The 22,223-nt window shown below is 38.1% G+C and overlaps 1 pseudogene; it reads right to left on the bottom strand.

Annotated features, from left to right (window-relative positions):
* Positions 1-3,550: 3,550 nt before the first annotated feature.
* On the bottom strand, positions 3,551-16,792 carry LOC120545866 (annotated as a pseudogene).
* Positions 16,793-22,223: the final 5,431 nt, after the last annotated feature.

Raw genomic sequence — 22,223 nt, 5'->3', positions numbered from 1 at the left:
TTTATACAAGAAAACCAACTTTCATGAACATTTGTTGAACCTCTAATGGAAACATAATTCAACTTGGATGAATCTGTGCCATACGTTATATATAATTTAGCCTCAAATGATTCAAAATGCCAAGAAGCAGTGAAATGGGGTCCTACGATCTCTGACTGATACAAAACTAGATTTAAAAAAAAAAAGAATTATCAGTCCCACTCTGAGAAAGATGGGCAATTACATGTAAGGACTACCCTTTGAAGGTTACCCTTTGAGGATAATATCTTTTACTTTGGCATCAATCTCAGGAATCAGTACAGACCGTCCACAGGATGTTAGCGCAATAGACATAGCATAGCATAGATATCACACAGCTTCAAAGAGGCTTAAGATTTCTAGAGATTTTTTTTAATCTTCTTTTGTCAGCTGCTTAACTCAGGTACTCTGAAATTACTGTATGTGAATGCATTTTGCAGAAAGATAGTGCACTGCCTGTCATAACTGATAAGAGACAGTGTATAGCATTTACCACTTGGTGTTTTCCTGAAGAAATACACCTGCAGACCTGTTTTAGAGGAATAATTGTGGCCAATTGTGTTTTCCATTCAGTTATATTTGCTGTGGTTTTCATTCTTCTTGCTTTCCTGAGCAGACACTATCCTTTGCTCAGATTTAAAGCATAGACCCCTCCAGCAGCCAAAGCTTCAGCTGACTCCCGTCCTCAATGTAATTTTGTTTTGGCCAGCCACAGGCCACAACATAATTTGACATAACGGAGCCTTACCTCTTCCCCGGTCTGAGAATATTGTGACCTTTCATTATAAAGCCTCTATGAATCCAGTTCATCACCAGCTGAGGGATTTGGGAGGGGGTGGAGTAGATGGTTTGAGTAAAGACTACAGGAAGCACTCTTCTTAATGCTGGCACTGGAGCGATGTTTAGAAGTGCTCCAGGGCTCTAAAGCAAAGACCTTTTCCCTCAATTAGATTGATTCAGAAGCCCATGGCTTTAACCTCTGCTAGAACACAATTTGTCTCATTTCGCTCTGATTTTAGGATGTCCAAAGCAATCTCACAAGTGCCTGCAGATTCCTGGCTCTACATGCTGTTTGCCTTGCACATTGTTTCCACTTTCATCCAGCCTGCATGCACGTACATACCCATTTGTCTATTTATGGAAAGTGAGACATTTGACAATGGATATCCAAGACAAACTTAGCTTTATATACTGAGCATGAGACGTAGGTCTGATATGTTTGAGGCTGACCTATTCAATTAATCTCTTTGCTGTCTAAACATAAAAAGGACTTGTCTAGCTTTAATGTGAAAGGGTAAAGACATATCTAATCTTTCACTGTGACTGTGCTCATGATGTAGGTCTAACATGCTCTTGTTTGCTAAACATGGGCTATCAATTCCACTCTCAGTCTAAAAGAGGACAGGACTGCAGAGCATACATTATTACATTAAGTCACAGGAGATCACAGACAAAATGGCAGCCTTTACAGTACAGTCATCTACAGCAGTGGTATATAATGTATACAAAAGTCTGTATAAAAGCTATATATTTTTGTTCTCGCTTAAAATTGTAGGCAGGCTACTTAGTAGGCCAAACCTCCGGGACCTCTTAACCTGTGGCCCTTGCTGTCATCAGGTCAGCTGCTAGCTGCTATCATCCTCGTTTTTCCTGCCGCCACGGCATCACTATTTTATGAATGAAACATGGCGGAGAAACGTAAAAGTGCTGATAACTCCTTTGTATCAAAAAAGAAAGTAAGGATCTATCTCGAGAGTTACCTCAACTTTGTTCGGGGGGACATAGACATAAGTAGGGGGGGCCAAGGAAAAAAGGTTGGGAACCACTGCTCTACAGGATAAATGGGTGGGGAAAGAGCAGCACTTGATACTCCCTAATTACCACCACTGAGGTACTCTTGAGCAAGGCCTCTAACCCCCAATTGCTCCAGTGAAACTGCTCCGTGGCCACCAAAACAAACTGTAGTTTTGCTGGGCATCTTCCAGGTGTGTGTGTGAGCGTGAACAGTGCGGAAGTGAGTTCCAAGGTTATTATAGTTTTGCATTTTTCATTAGTTTTTATTTTTATATTTTTGTTTTCAAATTCAGTTTACTTTCAATTAGTTTTTAAAGTGGGTTTGCTAGTTTAGGTTTAGTTTAGTTTTTATTAGTTTTAGTGTTAGTTTTAGTCTTTTTTTGTAATATGGGTTATTTGTCGGGATTCAAAAAGGTCAGAAAAAGTATTGTGTAACTTAACAAATACATAATACAATTTTAGAAATATGTATTCACAATGTATTCAACAATAACACCAGTACATAAAATGTAGCCTATATATGGTCATAAATATGTAAACAGTCTACACAAGATGCCGCAGTAAGTGCAATATGTGTAAGTGAAGTGTTCCAGGAAAAAACCTAAATAGCCAACAGACTAAAGAAGACATACATGAACAGGTGTTTTGAACTTTGGTTCGAGTAAAGTGGCGAACTTTTTGAAGTCAATCGTCACATATTAACCCACGCTTCCTCCCGCTTGTGGTGTTCCTGCATACTTACTAACCAGCAACTATCGGGTCGCCGGTGAAAGCCCTCCTGTAGTGTTCTCTGTCCTGCGGTTGTCTCCGTCATGCTGCCTGGCCCTGGCCCCATACATCCATGCCCTGTACCCATACATCCATACCCTGTACCGGGGTTAGCTTCGGTTTTGGGGAAAGGGGGCTTTGCGTTCTCCTTTACCTTGTTAAGGTAAGCTAAGTTAGCCTCCTTGTGTGCGCTTCTCAAATGTACTTTCAAAGTTCCCTTTAATAAATTGTCCACATATTTTACCACCTTCCACTGCAAGGCACTTGCTTTCATCGGATACAGTCATAATCAAATAGGACTGTAAACTACATATGTTTTTTTTTTATGTTAAAATAATTTATTGGTGTTCACGAGTTTAATCACATAAAAGTACATTTTGATCATGCTTTTTGGTTCTGACCCACCAAAATATTTTGTGAACCAAATAAAAAAAAAAAAGTCTCTGTGACATTACCTATAAGTTTCTGAAGAGCCATGGTGACCTCTTGGCAGTGTCTGCCTCTACCTAAGTACTGGCTAATTCATAAATGGGCAAAGATTTGGCGCATGGATGCTATTAGTAGTGAAGTTCACATTTGTTCAAATTGCCTTTATAAACATAGTGGATGAAATATACACAGCATGTTATCCAGTCTCCTCCAGCCACACCAGAGCTGTATTAGGTTACTGCTAAAGGTAACTAAACATTTCATACTACTACTGCTTCACATTAAAAGCATTCATAATGGCTTTTATTGTGAATCAGCCACAGGAAGGCAATGTTTTTGTTGTTATGGTTAGTGCTAACTGCGATCGTTCAAATATCTGTCTACAAAGCCATTTTTTTTTGACAACAGATCAGTTACAATAGCAAGCTACTAAAGAATGGTTCTACATCTTGGAAGAAAAATGTCAAACATTAAAATCTAAATTAACTGCTAATGTTACAAATCAGGCCTAATGAGAAAAACAAAAACTGGAATGTGAATATTACTTCTTTTGCACCAAAAGAATTGCAGCAACATGAGCCACCATAAGCAACACTGACAGACATTTACCTACAATGTCAAGTACATCATCTCTGTTCTCGGCCTCGTCTCTAGCTCGATTTTTCTGCTTCTCTTTTAGTTTCTTTATTTCCCTTTCCTTTTCTCTTTCATGAGCTGCACATAGCTTATCCAACCTCTTTCCATCAGCCCCTTCTTCCTTCATTTTTTTCACTGAACTCTTCATCTAGTTTTTTCTCCAGTTCCTCCCTCTCTCTGCCCATTTGCTCTTCTTTCTCTTTGAGGATTTGTTGTTTACACTCTTCAATCGCCTTCTCTGCATTCTGGAACATGTCGTTGGTGTAATGGCTTCCTCCGTTCTTCTCTTTAATAGCTTTGATCTTGTTGAACAGCTCGCTGACCTGAGAACGGTCCTTCAAGTCATTATTAAAGACGTGGTACTGGCCGTTACATTTGGTCACAAGTTCCTGCAGCTCTTTGCTGTCCTTCAATAACTCCTCAATAGGTTTCCCTTTGAGCAGGTCACCATGGGTAAAGAGAACCATGCTGTATTTGTCTGCTTCCTCTCCAAAGATTTCCTGAATCTTCTGCACTGTCTGCTTTTCTTCCTCTGTGAATCTGCCCAGTCTGATAACGACCAGGAAGATGTGAGATATGGAAACTACATATGTCTGGTGGAAATCAATTATGGTCCCAAAACAGCTTAATTTAATTGCCTAAAAGCTTTACTTCAATGAAGAAGAGAAATGCAAACACATCTGAGGTCATATGAATCCCTGCCATTCAGCATTTGGTAAACTTCTCCCTCTCCAATAAACTCCAAAGATGCATTCCCTCAACCGCTCTTCAGCTTCAATGGTGTCTTTTGGGGAAAGATGCTTTGTGAATAGCTTTTATCTACACAAGGACTTAACTTGAATGTCCAGACCAAAATAAATGTCACCACTTTAAGAATGTTCAGACAGGACAAAACCTTTAGTAGTCTGAATGGTCAGACACAGGTTCAAAGTAGAGTCAGCCAAGTCAAACCTGGGGCTTGTGTGCTAGAGCTGTCAATCTTCCTCTATAATACCACTCAAATTTCATTCCTCTATTATTTTTAATATTTGAATTTGAATATTTAATGCTCAAATTTAGCCCTATTATTAATATTTACTACACTACTCAGGCTTATGCATTGCCAATGCCACTATCAAAATATGGTTGTAGTTATACATTCTGTCCACTATAGGGATTTCCAACATTAGCCTAGAAGTGGCAACTATGTCATGGCGCATTGTATTTTTGCCACACCCTTTGGTTACATTCATTTTCAATAGGGATAGACCGTAAACGGCCCGGCCGATTATTGGTCCATTTTTTGGCAGTTTGCAGATTATCTGTATTTTATTTTCCTGATAACCAATAAAGTTAATTAATTAGAAAGTGTGCTACTTTGGCTCTGCTACAGCTCTGTGTCTGTCCCTTGCTTCAGTTTCACTCCCCACTGAGTCTGACTTAATGTCCCGCCCACAACATATCTGACTATCTTTTACTGTGTATTATGTTGAAAGTTTCTAATTTATTAAATAATTACTTAAAGCATTTAAGCAAAGTTTTGTGTTGGAGTTTGTAACTTTCCAAAATCTTAATTTTGACTTAAAGATTTCCATTTTCACTGTAAATGCATATCGGTTCGAAATGTCGATTATCGTTTTCATTAACTACTAACTAACTACTACTACTTTCGATTTTAATTCAAAATCGAACGAAATTTACTCACAATCTTGAACATTGAATTAAAAAATGGAATCGTCGGGCCCCTGGTTAGCTCACCTGGTAGAGCGGGGGCCCATATATAGAGGTTTACTCCTCGACGCAGCGGCCGCAGGTTCGACTCCGATCTGCGGCCCTTTGCTGCGTGTAATTTGCCTTATCTCTCCCCTTTCAAGTCTAAGCTGTCCTATACAAATAAAGGCCTAAAATGCCCCAAAAATAATCTTAAAAAAAAAATGGAATTGTTGATGCTGCCATGTCCCCATGTCACGTCTGCCAAGCGAAAAAAAAAAAAAACACATGTTGAAGTGCTACGAGTCAACCAACTTAGCTACAGCCAGTCAAAAGATAGCATGGTAACTGCAGATGCAGGAGACCCATCGACAGAACTTGAACCCCCTCCACTTTCACCGAAGTCGCCGCTGTGGAAGTATTTTGGATTTCCAGTGAGTTATGTTGACAACGTTCGCGTTGTCGACAGAAAAGCCACAGTTCGTAAGCTCTGCTATGGGCGTGTACCATATAATTCCACTGGCAGCACAAAGTTTTATTGTTTTTGTTTGTTTTGTTGTGAACTTGAATGTCCTCTTCTGTGAGGAAGACTGCAGTTACAAAAGAGAAACTAGAAACTAGATGGCAGGTTAAGTTTCCAATTGATTGAAGATATAACTTATTATTACTTTATGTTGTTAACGTCCAGGAACCTAAGGCCATTTTTACAATTCCTTTTCCGTCTGGTTTTATTTTCTAAAAAAGCTTGTAAAACATCAACCCTGTTGTCTATAGTCAATCAATGTACATCATTTTTTTCAGGAAAAACTGGGCTATTAGAATATTTGAACTGTAGTGAGGTCAATTGAAAGTAAAAAAAGGTTGTATGACCTTAAAAACAAATAAATAAATCTCAGATATTTATTGATATCACACACCGAACAATAAAAGCTAAGCCAATCTCCTGTCTAAATCAGTTCCCATATGTCTTGGGTGTCAAACTGTGAAGAAATAAACATAACTTATATAGTTGACAAAATATATACAATTTTTCAAAAAAGTCCAGACGCTGCCAATAATCAAAATAATAATGTTCAAATGTATTGATATCACACACACAGCAAGCATTTGTGTTGTCTAAAACAGTTATCCTATATATTTGGAGTCATCCAGTGCAAAAATAAACATAATGAACATCATAACTCATATAAATGATAAACTATTTACATTTGTTCAAAAAAAGGCCCAAATGTATCCCAAATAGCTAAACAGTGACGCCATTCTTCTCTGTAGAACGATCATAGACCGTAGTTATCTCTCTTTTTCACTTTACTCTTTGTTCTCGCTCCTATTTCCTGGAGTGAACTCTCTTTTCGACTATATACTCTTTGTTTGATGGACCTGCCTTCCCATTGGTTGAAAAACGTCAAAACAGTCTTGCAAAGCATCATGGGAGATTTATACTACACCATAGCAGCCGGTAGCACAGAGGTAGTGGCAGAAATGACGGAAAATTGATAAATTACGGACATCGAGTGGATAAATCTTGGATGTAAGCGGATGTAAGTTTGGATTTATTGCTGAACAACTCCGAAAAGAGGCACAAGTTCCAGGCTCGATAGAAAACCTTCTGTAAAGGCTACGAAGACAACAAAGACACCCCTGTGATGGCTAGCTTGTTAGCTTCTAGCTGAAAATAAAAGTTTCATTAAATAATCTAAATATTAATCGGAGGTGCCGTGTGACGTCGTGGACGATGCCGTAGGGCTCTGAGGGTTTTAATAAATGTTTTAAATTTGACCATTTAATGTGGCACGTCCAGCTGGGAGGAGGCCTCGGGGAAGACCCAGGACTAGGTGGAGGGATTATATATCCAACCTGGCCTGGGAATGCCTCTGGATTCCCCAGTCAGAGCTGGTTAATGTGGCTCAGGAAAGGGAAGTTTGGGGTCCCTCCCTGCTGGAGCTGCTACCCCTGCGACCCGACCCCGGATAAGCGGACATGGATGGATGGAGGGATGGATGGATGGATGGATAGATGGATGAATGTAGTGTGGTACATTGCGAACAAAGGTCAGATATTATATTGCATAAAAGTCTAGTCTAAAGATGGCATAGCAACCTGTGCTTTAAAAAATATAAATGTAAAAATCGAGAATCAAATTGAACTGTGACCTTAGAATCGAAAATGTAATCGAATCGAAGATTTGGAGAATCGCGACCCCCCCTACTAATAATCTGTATCAGTCTTCAAAAACCAGTATCGGTCCTAATTTTCAACCTCGAGCATACAGCGACAAACCCAAATCAACAAGTGTAGTGAACAGGTAGGGAAGGGGCTCTGCTGTAAAGGCTAACGGTGCTCGTTGAGCACACAGATGAAAACAATGTCCTAAATGGAGTAAAATTATTGTGTTAACCACCATGCTAACAGCATTGATAACTATGCCAAATGGTGCTGTCACTACTTTTTTTAGCGGTTTATTATCAAACTGTATTTTACAGATTGTCAAATTAATGAGAATACAGCTATTAGAAATGAACTTATGAAGTCGAGCCTTGCCCTTAACATGAAGCTCCAAGCTCCTATAACTCGCGATGCATTTAGGAAACAAGAACGAGCTAATTAATATAAACGGAAGCATTTAGAGTCAGTGGATGTCAATTTTTATTTCATGTTTAAACAGTATTTACCATCTTTCAAATTGATTTCCACATGTCACTCACTCCCTCTCTACTACGGTATCTACCGTTGCTCCGTGCCCTAAGAGCTCACAATGCCTTATGTTGCTTACCCTGACGACTTATTGTTCATCAGATGTGACGTGACAAAGCATTTAGTTTTCACAGGGCGTTGGACAAGGCGAAAAGGGCGTGAATCGCTAACGTCATCCAACACATTTATCAGAAATACACATTCAAATAATGATTTCAGCATTCAATTAGTATTGATTTTCGTTTATACTATTCAAATTATATTTGATTACCAGAATTGGTTCCAACAGCCCTGATGTGTCAGTGTTTCCGCGGGGTCTTAAAAAGTCTAAGAAAGTGTAAAATTTCAATTCATTCGCTGAAGTGTTGTTTTCAAGGTCTTGAAAAATATTTAATAGTTCTTAATTTTCCTATGTTAATGTACTGCTACCTCTGATGGTCTTTGAAATGTTCCTGCAGCACTTTAGAATGTTTTTATTTATTTTTATTCTGTGGTGTTGTAGTTCTTTCTGTCGCTAGTCGATATATATATATATATATATATATATATATATATATATATATATATATATATATATATATATATATATATATATATATAATTCGCTGTATTACGACTACAAATTAGACCAGCATGCAACTTCTTTTGCAGCCAATGAGGAAATCGGGGAATTGTTTCAGACAATGTTTCCGGACTCCTTTTTTTTTATTTCGTAATATAGATCTTAAATGTCATTCATAATGGTCTTAAAAAGTCTTAAAGTTGACTTGGTGAAACCTGTAGAAACCCTAACTGTAGAAAGTATTCCAGTGCTGTATTGTTTCTGGTTTGATAAGGCCAATATTTATAAAAGGGATATAAGATTTCAGGTGTGAAATAAAGAGAGCCAAAAATGTTTGTAAAACTAAAAGGCAGAATTAGGTTCTAGTACCAATGGCAAAAAAGTACATTGATTGGACCTTACTGAAGCATTTTGTCCAGAACCACTGACACATGTACTTCCATCCACTCAATTTTTTGGAGTTTCTGTCAGTCAACACATATGTTGGACAGTAACATTTCAATATTTTAAATGTAACTATAGATTTTATTTTGGTGTCAAGGCTCTGGTTCATAAGTGAGAATGTTTTTTTTTTTTTTAACCTTTTATTTAACCAGGTTAGTCTCATTGAGATATAAAATCTCTTTTTCAAGAGAGACCTGGCCAAGATAGCAGAACAAGTTTGTTACATATAAAAACAATTTACAATCACAAAACAAACACAAAAAAGAGGCAAAGACATCTCAAGTGCATTTCAATTAAATAAAAGTACCATTAGTTAGAAAATTTGCACATGTGGATGGACTCATGTTCTATGATTTTAACATAACCTTTAAAATCGGAAAGCTGAGGTGATAAATGCTACTTTCCTATAGGGAACCATAAAGAAATGGAACCAGCAGGTGGATAATTAGGTAATGGCATGACATGCATAAGTTGCAGAAGCAGGAAATGAGCAGTGAGTTTGATGTCCTAAATTAACTGTCCTATTGCTGATGACACTGTGCACACTCAGCAGATCCTGGTCATTATGAGGTTGAGAAAGGATACATTTTTATTCCGATCCTCTAATGGTTTGAGGCTACCTGAGACCAGGTGTGAGGAGCTACATGGCTCATTTACCTTAGGAAATAGATAGAAATAATTACAGAGGTATACGGCAGATAGACTCGTTGGTGTTTAACTTAAATCTCTCCTTACTGAATGACCTTTTAGCATGGATTCCAAAATATGGATAATGGTTTCTTATCTTTCTGGTGTTGCTATAGTATCTCACTTTTTAAACTGACCTTACTAGATTTGACTTTGATGACACTGTGACTCTCCCCATTGTCTCAGCTACTGCAATCTATAAACAGATAGTGGCTTAAATAGGATTTTCTCCTTGGGTGCTGGAGCAATAATCCACTTTGTTACGTTACCTAACATGACAGGCAAATTTCTCAATTACCCCTAAGTGGTGAGGACTCAACACTTTGCTTAGGTTTGCGTTTCAAATCTGAGCAGACGCAAGTCCAAAAGCAACAGCTTTTGGGCATTGACTGCTATCTATGTCCGCTAGCTCAGTGGTGGCAGTTGAGTTTTATTGTCAAATGTTGTTTATTATGTCACACTTTGTCCCAAATTTGGTCAAAAAAAAAATCTCAACCACTGCCCAGCCATCTGTAATGTCCTGGATTGGTCCCTCAACTCAAACTTACAGTGGATGGTCAGACATGGCACACAAGAAAGGAAGAGAAAAACATGTCATCAATCATAAAAGCTTGAGGCCAGGAAGTCAATAGCACCATCACGCCATTCATCTCTTGCTCTTTCCTTCCTTCTGTCTTTTGTGCCTCTTTCTGTCCCTGATCCCACCCCTCCCTCCATCCATTTAACTCTCACACCGATCCTTTTTACCTTGCCGCTTCCCCTCCGTTTTATCCTTCCTCCCTCCATTCATCCATCACTCTCTCACTCCATCCTTTTACTCTAGCCTTAATCCCATTTTCCCCTTATCCACTTCGCCTTCCCTCCAGTTTTTCCTTCTGACTCCCAAGCTCTGTCCATTACAGTTTTGTCGAAATGCTTACTTTTGCTAGGAAAAAACTAAATACACAGGCACATATTGCTGGCTGTTCACACACAAAATGATGATTTAAAAAAAATGCAAAGACATTGATTTTTTTCTTGTTTGTGTGCATGTAGACTTAATGACTTGCAAGCAGATGTTTCTCTAATGTCATTTCCCAAGGCAATGGTTACAAGTCTGTGTACACTGTAAAAAAAAACTGTGAAAAAACAGTAATATTCCGGCAGCTGGGCGGCCAAAAATTACCGTAAAATAACGGCAAAAAACAATCTCGTAAAAATACAGTAATTTTCCATAATGAAATAACAGATTGTATCTTTAATCTTACATTAAATCTTATGTAATTATTGAGCTTTTTAATGTTTAAAAAGGACATATACACCTTTAAAAACAATTAAATTACCTATAAATACAGTCAAGCACGCGGCTATAATACACATAATCTGTCTTAAAATTGTGGAAAAAAAATCGTGTTTAATAAATATTTAATGTAATAAAGTGATAAATCACCCACAAAACATTTGATTTAACTTTTAAAAAATTTGCCAAAATACTTTTGTAAAACAGATAATAGAGCTTCATAATTTACAACAATCTACCCTTAATTTTTAGATCATATCAAGTTTATTATAAGTTTTTACATGGAAGTACATATAAATCGTGTACTTGATTGATTTTTAATGTGAAAAAAAAAAGCATACTCTTCCATAAATACAATGTATTTAAAAGTATAATTACAACAATCTACCATTCTTTTTAGGAATTTATTATGTATAATATGAGTCTTTATATGTAATTTTGCAAGCTCATGTATATTTAAATAATCTTCAATGTTAAATAAGCATACTTTGCCATAAAACAATGGATTGTAGCACAAAAGAAAAGCAAATGGTTATCAAACAAGTATGTGTGAAATTTTAATTAGAGGTAATCTACCATTAATTTAGACTATGTAAGTATAATGACTTTTTATATGCAATTTAACATATAAATCATGTATATTTAATTTATCTTCCAATGTTAAAAAAGCATTCTTTGCCATAAAAACAATGGATTTACCTTTGTTTTTAAATGTCCAAATACTGTCAAAAGAAATATACAATGACTGTAAGACAGGCAAACAAAACATACAGTTTTTTAACCGGTGTATATTGGTTTGCTTCCACTAATTATAATGATGAAAATATCACAGAACAAAGATAAAAGAGGTCAACCTTGACACCAAAATTGCGACTAAGTTCATTATTCAAACCTCTCAGACAAGTAGCAACCATGAGATACTTTATTTACACTTTAATGAGACACCATTTACCTATGAGGCAATGTTTCTATCCATTCCGCTCTTTTTTTTCCCCACCATTTCAGACACTGCAATAACACAATTTTTAGGAACATCACCATCAGATGTCATGGCTGTCCTCAGGAGAAAGTGTAACAGTGTGAGCTATTCAAAGACGGGTCAGGAAAATGGTCAAGATTCCCAGAAGGCAGTTGCATATGACAACAACCAGTTGACAGACGGAGAGGGACCAATAACTTTAACCAAGTCTGATGTGACAGGGGCCGCCATTAAGGCGCTGGCCAGCTGACCGACTGTGTCATACAGACAGACGGACACAGGCAGACAGAAGAGTGGCAGACACACAGAGAGGCACCAGACCGAAGGACAAGAGGTCTGATAGATAGATAGATAGATAGAATGACAGACAGCTGTATTTGCAATGTATGTGTAAAACTTTTAAATTAATATGGACTGTCTAAAAATTATGCACCAGACAATAAGAACAAAAATATTTTGAATGATGCTACCATAACAACGTGTGAAAATATTTCACTCAGTATATGCATCATAGCTGTTGGGACAAGCAGAATGTCATTTCTGTTGTCTTGCAATTTACGTTATGTTTTGACTTTAAGGTTTTTGACATGTCCCTAGTGTTTGTGCTTGTATTGTACAATATATACAGTATTACCACAATCACCCAAGTCACACCGAGTATGAACAGGGTGTTTGCCTCAGGAATATTTAATCAAAAAATGTAGGGATCGACCGATATGGATTTTTTTTAGTGCCGATACCAATTTTTTTTTTTTTTCATCAGCCTTAGCCGATGACGGATACGGGCTGCCGATTTTCTTGAGCCGATAGTTGGAGCCGATGCTGCTTTTCCTCAATTTACATCATAAAAAAAGTAAACCCTGCCACACTGGATTTGTTTTCGGAATCTGCTCTGCCATTTCTTAAAAAAAAGAAAACACAGATCAGTGTCACTTATGCAATCATCTTACATTCATATCACCCAAATGATGTGTGTGATGTGCATATATTGATGGGTGCGCTGCATATGGTTAACTGTGCAAGGGTAAAAGGCTTTCATCAACATCTACAACACAACCTTGATGATGCATTGCTTGCTGACATTTTATAAGGCAGATGTAATCAGGTCATCACAAAATGTCCTTTGTCAACACATTTAAATAATTTAAGAAAACAATAAACCTGAAAAGGTTTGTGTCGTAATATCCACTGGTCAAATCTTAACATAGGCTACACAGCAAATATAATCACAGATAAGAAGATGGCTAGATGTTACAATTATGTGTGGTTACTACTTATCATAGACACTCCGTGATTTACTGCATGGATTAACGTGTGATAGATAATTAATGACTGCACTTCCCAGAGTTGGGATGCATTCAGGCATCCATTAGAAAGTTGCATTGGCACACTCAGTGGACAATGGTATGTGAGTAGCCACGACCGACCATGTCCTCTTAAAAACATGGGCTACGTGTTATATAAACCTTTACTTAAGTAAAGAATAGATGGTAATACAAAATAAACCCTAGATTGATGTCTTACATTTGCCATTATGAGGTACCTCCCCTCGCCGCTAGCGTAGCATCACGTACCTGTAACCCAGCCAGCTACAAAGATCTGGTAAGCATCCAGACTTTTATATGGGGATACCCCGTTTACCACATAGTGGTACAGATCGTGTGGACTGAAGTCGGGCAGACTCAGTGATTTAACGAGGTCCGTGAAAACGGAGGGAGGAAGAATTAAGGGTCGGTATCCAATCCTGCTATCTCCACCTTCTCCAAATACTGCTCTTTGTGAGCACCTACCAGATGCCCTACCTCGACCGATAATGGCACGACAACTTGTTGTTCAATAGAAGAAGTCATAAAGCCATAAATACAGTTTATTTAGTACGCAGCAGCCATGTATCGGCATCGGCCAAAAAGACGTGAATATCGGCCCAATAAATCGGTCAATCCCTAAAAAAGTGTCTCTTCTTAGTGCTGCTTAACCCTCTAGAGCGTTACAACATTTTTTAAAGACTTTTTTTAAAAAGGTTTCTTGGAGCGTTTTTCTTGTGTTGGGAACTATTGCTATTTTTAATGTTTTTCTATGATATTGGCAAAAACATATAACCTTGATTTGATATTGTATTTTACTGTAATTTGTGCCTCATAAAACATACTTCAAGTACATTTCAGCATTACTTAAAGCAGCCATAATCAATACTTTTTTAAATATTCACATTGGATCACATGTATATAAAAGCGGTCGATTGTAGTGACGAACCCACAGAGAATTTTCACCCAACTCTGCAGTTCCAGAACTCTGTGGAGCATTTCAGCACCTTTCAGCTCAAGATTTCACAATGCCTTGTGTTGTGCACTCCTGCTAACTTATTGTTCATTAGAAGTGACGTGATAAAAGGATTATGTTTTCACATGTGGGAAGGTATGTAACATTAGCCAACAAACACATTTATAAAAAGTACACATTCGAATAATAATGTCAGCATTTGATTAGTATTGATTTTTTTGTTTTTACTATTCAAATTATATTCGACTTCCTGAATTTATTCTAACCCAGTATGCTACTTTCTTAACACCACAGGGCAGCTAGAGAGTGATATATTTCCCTCATGAGGTGGTGGAGTCCAAAAGCAGAGCTAAAAGGAGAGTGAATATAACATTACTAGATAGACTTACATTTATCATGTGGCAAAAAACTTGACTCCAAATTAATGCAAATGTTGTGGTGTATCTGTTGGACACGTAAATAGGGAACTGTTTGCTAACGCGTTAGCTGTATCAACTTAAAAAGCTGATATGTCACTTTTGTGTTTACAGCTTGTTTCCGCTGCTCCCAAGTGGCCCAAAAAAATGTGTAGGATTTAAAAATGTTGGTCAGTATGCTACACAGTGAAACGGCATCTTAGGTAAGAGTTGTGACACTATGAAGAAGTTAGTTTGTTCTCTTCCCATTGTTATGGAATCAAAATGGCAAGCTGTCACTTATGTGAATGGATAATGACAGTAAGTGTATGACATGGTGAGAAGGGTTGTTGCTTTGATGCCAGCAGTGAGAGGCAAACAAATATGGTTGGTGTAGACTAAAAGCTTCATCAAACGAATTTAGCAAAAATCAAGTAAACAGCCCTCAACTAATCTGTATTTTTTCCCACATTATTTATAGATGTACCTTGTGTGGTATTTGGCTTTCTCAAAATAACAGAATGTGAAATAACAATGAAACTGACAGCAGTGTTTTGCTGTGTGAATTTGACATGTGCTTATTGTGCTGTTTTGATTCCTCTGGTCTATCAAGCATCATAGCATTCTTGGCATCACTGAACATTGCGATAAAAAGTACACATTTAAGAGATGATTGCCAACTCTCAAAGAAGGCATTACTTCTTAACTTCAATTAGTCTGGACAAGTCCAGAGCAGAACAATAAATGGATGCATGGTGGTATATATCAAAAAGCTTCAGATTTAAAGAAGCTTTTTTTTTAACCTGCTGGAATTCTAATCACCAATTCCTTTGAGTGACCTTGAGTTTCACTTTCTGGTACCCTGAGTAGAGCATATCAAAGAAACTTCAAGCGCCACATCTGGCCCTCTAGAAAAAGATGAAAACGTAGTGAAACCTTGGGCATTACTCTTAGAAGTAGTAATCCCCTGTGGTTTAAGGTACCTCAAGTTTTGAGAGACTAAGTGAGAAGGAGATGAAATAATCTATTTCACAGCAATCAGTTATCAGCCACTATTTTCTCTACTTTCTCATCTACATACTTTTTCACTGCAGATTAGGATTTAGTTTTGTCTGCAGAATACCATGCCTGTATACTTGCATAAGAAACGAGCACTGGTTTGACTAGTTGCAATATTGTATGTGTTATGATGGAATGGGAGGCGTTGCTTTTACCTGAGCATATGGGAACACAACGCTTATTTATGGAACTAAAAATAGTCTCCTCTGAACACATGGAAATGGTTTTCTTTCTGAAATAAAACCGAATCATCTAAAAGCCTTACTCTGAAAATGTGAATAAATTATTCACCACACAAAGTCCTTTGGGTTGAACACCTTAATCGCAGGATTTGTCCCTTTCTCATTTTCCTCACTTCAGGAGATAGCTGTTCATGTCCAGGATCCAGAGTCCCCATAATTAAATGATCTTGATTTAAGGCAACACATTCCATGCTGGGAACTGGTTAATGTTTGCCAGTGTTATCATCATGTAAGGGTCATCCCCTCCTCCCTGGGGATTGTGTAAGAGTTAATGATTTCCCAGGGGATTATATAAATCCATGCTATATTCAAATGTCACTTCAATTTATCCATTCAATTAAAGAGCTTGTGATTGCAAGGTATGCTATTAGACATTTACATATTTCCCCATACTGATGATTACTATTTTGGATATTATTTTTTGAATTTCAGTGGTAAAATTGCATATCTGTCATTGCCTTAATTTGGAATTTTTTATAGGGTATTAATAATTCAGAGATTCCTGGTTTCTTAGTCAAATATACATTTCTATATAAACTGAACTACAAGTTGTTCTGAGTGAATAACTTTTTAAAGTGTCTTAAGTTTGAACCAATAAGAGCTAACATTAATTCAAACCCAATCCACGTAGTTTAATACTTAACTATGTTGTAGAATTGATGGGTTTTTGGTCGTGCCTCCACTGCATGTCTTGAGTGACAAGCTAACAGGTGACTTTAGGCAGTTGCATTAGGCAGCCTTACCTTTCTCCACAATTTGTCCATCTAGGCTGTTGATTCGCAAATGCTTCCACACATCACTTCTCAGACAGTTTGGTGTCCTGTATCCTTTAACCATGGCTTGTGTTGTCTCCATTAGCCTTGCCTGTTGTGATTATAGCGATCATTTAATATACATGACTGTTCAGATTGCCCTCAGAACAATTCTACACCAATATATTGTAGATATATTCAGTTATTTTATCTGATTGTATCTCTCTCTTCAGAATTGTGTGGGAGTTACCAGTTGAAACCTGCTTGACCTACTGTATCAGGGCTCCAGACTAACTGTTTGCCTTGGTTGCACTGGTGCGCCTAACTTTTTTCTTTTTTAGGTGCACCAGCACAAAATTTAGGTTCACCCAAATTTTTCCTTGCGTCGCCGTTAATGCTGAATGGCGATACACAATATATAGCTCTATATTTTTTTACAAAGTGGGCTAAATGTTCAGTTTTAAGTCAAAGCCACTTTTCACAAGCTCTTTTATTAAAACTGATTGTGATTAAAATAAAATGCAATTTCCTTTACCAGTTTGAAAATATACAGCTGCAACACATGTAAATGAAAGTTATCTGAAATAAATAGCCTAGGATATATATATATATATATATATATATATATATATATCTGAGAAAGCTCCTTCACTTGTTGTCAGCAACAATAACAGACTGATTAAAAGAGAAAGAGGACGCCCAGATAGCTCAGTTGGTGTGTATATATAGAGGTTTACTCCGACCTACGGCACTTTCCTGCATGTTATTCCCCCCTCTCTCTCCCCTTTCATGTCTTCAGCTTTCCTATCAAAGTAAAGGCCGAAATCTTTAAAAAAGACAGATATAGGGAGAGAGGGGGAGTGCGATGGACTGAAGCGTATGCTACTCGCAGAGTGACGGCTGACTCATTATGAATGGGTCCAGCACGGGTCGAATGTGCTTTGGCAGGTCAGTGGTGTTACACACGTCTTGTGTAGGCTATGAAATGTCTGTATCGTCACTGTGCTGCATTTTTATGAACTAGGATAATGTGGCCATGGGTCACATCTCTCGCCCAGGTCCAGCAGGCTCTGTCTTACACGCTATTACTCAACGAACTGAAGTTAGTTGCATTTAATAACTTCTAATGTGTTTTTCGCTGTGGCGGCCGCAATAACGGAGAGTTACCAGCGGAAACACTGGTACCAATACAGGTTTCCCTCTCATACTTAACAATATACAGCTGTGTTAATAACAATTAAAACTGTAGACAAATGTCAGCAGTGTGGACTGGCGGCGCTGTGTCTCTCCATGTTGCAGGGGAGCCCTGTGTGAGTGAATGGGGGCGGGGCTGCGCGGAGGAGAGATGCAAACACAGGCACGGCTTTACATAAGGAATGGGTCATGTAACGCAACATTAAACATATCGATATAAACGACATCGCTTCGTTCGTGGAGAGACAGCGGATGCAAGGACGTTAGGTGCACCGGTGCGACCTAGGAAAAATCTTAGTCGCACCCTTACAAATTTTTGTCGCATGTGCGACCAAATTGGTCGCACTCTAGAGCCCTGTGTATACCTGACAAATTTTTGTCACACCTCTTAAGACGTAACAACTTAACCCCTTTATTTTGAGGAAGTTTGTGATCCATTTGGCCTTTCCAGTATGCTTCCTTTTGTAACAGCAGTGGTGGACGCAGAATTTCAAATAGTCCCAGCAGCAGGTGTTACTTGGAAAGTTTATCAGCTAATGATATAACAGTGGCAGAGTGTCAGAACGCTCCTTAGAGGCAATATAAAGCTACGCTCTCATCAGTAGTTCTATGACTTTGATGAGTTCCCCGCCTATTTCCACACCCCTAACCCCACCCTCAACTTCTCCTATTACCTCCTCTTGTTCTCCTAAACATATGAATACACATAGAATTTAAATAAAGATGGGAGGCATTAAACAGAAAGCTGTTTGATTATTTAATCAGACAGCTAAGCATTTATCAAAATGACACTGAGACAAAGCCGATTACACAGAGGAGGGAGGGGGGATTGTGATCAACTACATGAAGGTCCAGAAGAGATAGGAGAATAACAAAGAGAGAATTGAATTGGTTTGAATGAAGAAATTGAATTGAGAGAACAAGCACATCAGATAGGCCATACAGAGGCATACAATTACAGAGAAAGACTGAAGTAAGATTAAATGAAAGAGAGAAAAATCGGCAGCAAGAAAGAAAAAACAGGGAGTACGAATGAGACAGTAGGAGAAGAGGAGGCGCATATAAGTGTGATAAGAAGAAGAAATGTGTTTTAATAATTGCAAAATTAGACAGTTCAGACATACTGATGATAATCAAAATTAAACATCCTTTTAACGTAATAGGACAGGAGGGTTTCAAAATATGATATATCAAATATGAAAGGAATTTTGTGAACACAGGATATATTGCAAGTTGAATTAAGGGGTAACGGTTTAATACACAGCATCTCTCTATAATGATGTGCTCAGCTTTTGGATCTTTTAGATCAGTCAGCGCCGTCTAATTTACTGATACTCTGTTTATTATTGATAGTACCACATTAAAACGATAAATGGCTGCACAGAAAAAAGTAATCTTATCTTGCCTCAACAACTGAACTGGCTACAAGAACCAATGTTGTATCGCTCATGGTGTTTCCACACGGATGATTATTACTGTCGCACACCGGGCTGACACTGCTGGCGACACATGCCATGAAAATGATGGCGCAGATTACAAAATGAAGAAAGAGAGCGTAAAAAGTGAGGGGCTAAGAGAAGAGACAGGCTGGAGAAAACCACAGAAAGTGTCCAAAGTTTGGAATCAGTGCAAACGTAATTAAAACGACAACTCTGTACAGTATGTCTACTGCAAAATCGAACTAGCTTACCACAATAACAGCACAACGTCAATGCTTCAGCAATTCAACAGAAAACATTGAGTCTAACTTAATCATCCATTCGAAGCAGACCTGACAAAAGTAAATCATAGAGTCGTATGGATGATGAAACTACACCAAACACAACTACCAAAAACAAAGACAAGAAAATACGTAGTGGTGACCACAATTTGATCTAAAGAGTCGACTTGTTGACTATCCCTTCGGAAAAACAGCTGATTGTTGCGAACCATTTTCTCTCTCTCTTCACGGAGAAACAGCTGATCAACGATCTACTAGCATAAGTGTAACAGAGCTGTGTGACATTGTAATCAAATATATAAATGAAAATAGGTTAAGTATAACTTATACTCAGGTTGTATTTCTTAAAAGATCTAAGAAATGTTTATGTATGTTCAATGTATGCCTTAGTTTGAGGTTGTTATTGCATTTCAGAAAATGTTTAAATGGCACTCTATGTTTTAGTTTTTTGAGAGATGATATTGTAAGCAATGTAGGCAATACAAATTTGCTCTTCAATAAAACAAAAGTATTTCCTATCCGATTAATCGATGGAATAATCGGTAGAATACTCGATTACTAAAATAATCGATAGCTGCAGCCCTAGTATAAGTTATGTTAATTCTTTCACTGTTTGACTCCTAATACATATGAGAACCGTTTTAGACAAGAGACTGGCTTAGCTTTTATTGCTGTGTGTGTGTGTGTGTGATATCAATACATATCTGTTTTACTTATTTATTTGTCTTTATGGTCCTACAACCTTTTTTAACATTCAAGTGATCTCACTGCAGCATAATATTCTAATAGCCCAGTTTTTCCTGAAAAAAAAATGGTGTTCATAGATTGACTGTGGACAACAGGGTTGATGTTATACAAGCGTTAAATAGACTTGTTATTTATAGCTCTTTTCAAAAATGTGGTTTACAGCAGGAAGAAAATAAAGAGTATAGATAGAAGAGACGTCTTTTAAAAATGTGCAATGATTTAGCTTCTCTGAGGCATTGAGGGAGGCTGTCAAGAAAAGACAGCAAAAGCTTAGTCACCTTAAGTTTTCAGCCTTGACTGTGGAACAGCCAGAAGTCCCTGGTGTAAGGACATGCAGAGAATGAGAAAATAGATAACCGGAAAGATGGCAAGTAGGCAGGTCATTTTTGCCAGAGGCAGGGTGATATTTATGGCAAGCAGGGCGATTCTGTCTGACCTGGTAGATATAGGTCAAAGCAGTATTGCAATTCTTTGCTGCTAAGCTGCGACATTAGGCCCAATGACACATTGCGACATGAGGCAACATGTCTCTTGTTATGGGAACATGTAAAGGTCACAGTGCCATGATGAGGTGATTATCATTATTTGAATGGGGATTCGGATAACCCCAAGATACTGTATGAGTTTAAAACTGTAGTATGTAATTTCTGTCCCATGAGGAATTTTAATTAATGACGACAACACTGTCTGTGCATCCACATGACGCAAGCCTTCGGTGATCACGCACCACCCCTCCTCCACACAGTTGCTAGTAGCTCAAGGAGGACACGGAGGATTAAAAAAACATGGACTATTCAGAAGAGGTAATTATCTTGTAATTTTTATGTACTCTTCGTCTCCAAAGCTGACCGTTGCTGTTGTTCTTTCTCAGTGTTGATGTAAAACGCATCGCTCGAGCTTCTGCGCACTATTGTCGCCAGACTACACCATTTTGTAAACATAGCCATACTGAGAAATACAGTAAGAGTTTTGTGGAGCTGATAGGCGTAATTAGCTTTGTATCAACTCATTTGGCAATGGCTTGAATGTAACAGACGTTTATTAATATAAAATAGTTGCGCCCTATAGGTTTAACTTTGGTCTTTAGTTTGTGAAAAAGCTAATTAAGACAAATTGTTTAGTATCACAGAGCAATATTGATCCCATAATGCTTCATCCAAGCTTGAATATCCTGAGATAGGGCAACTTGTGACAGTTCAATATAATGTAATAGAAAGTGCCTCAGCCAATGTGTTTTGGCCACATAGTGGTCCTTTTTTATTCACTCAGAATGTTCTTCTGAGCCAGTGTTCTTTCTTCTTTGATCCATGTCTTTACCTGGCCATTGCATTCCAGATTAACGACAGTCCACGAGGCACAGAGGTTGGTCCCATTTTATGACTCGAAAGTCACCAGTGAAGCAGAAAGCAGTGCACCCAATGTGCCTCGTCAGTGCCCAATTACTGACCCAAAAACAGAAAGATCTTAATTTAAAATGGAGAAGGTATTTCCCTTGCTGTTATGCTCAGGGAGAACTAGACGAGATACAGAAATCACGGGCAGCGATAGATGAGGAGATAATAGGGAAATTGTCAGGCTTACAAGTGCTTGAGTCTGTAGTCCAAGTCGCTGTTGAATCCTTCCGCTAGAGGTCAGGTCCTGGGGACATCCTCTTAATCAGTAATCAAGATACAAAGCAAAGGTTGGGGCACATCGAGTTGAAAGCACTTGTCAAATTATCCAGAGAGTATTGATCCAATATTGATCCTCCCACACCCACCCAAGATGGACGCTGTCCCTTGTGCTGAATGCCATTAGAACATCATGTTCAGGCTGGAGCTCACAGCACACCGTCTCATCCTATCCCAAGCAGAGT

Source organism: Perca fluviatilis, chromosome 17 (assembly GCF_010015445.1).
Source record: "Perca fluviatilis chromosome 17, GENO_Pfluv_1.0, whole genome shotgun sequence".
Classification (NCBI taxonomy): Eukaryota; Metazoa; Chordata; class Actinopteri; order Perciformes; family Percidae; genus Perca; species Perca fluviatilis.
Note: the sequence above shows the minus strand (reverse complement) of the source record. Positions and strands in the feature narration are given on the sequence as shown.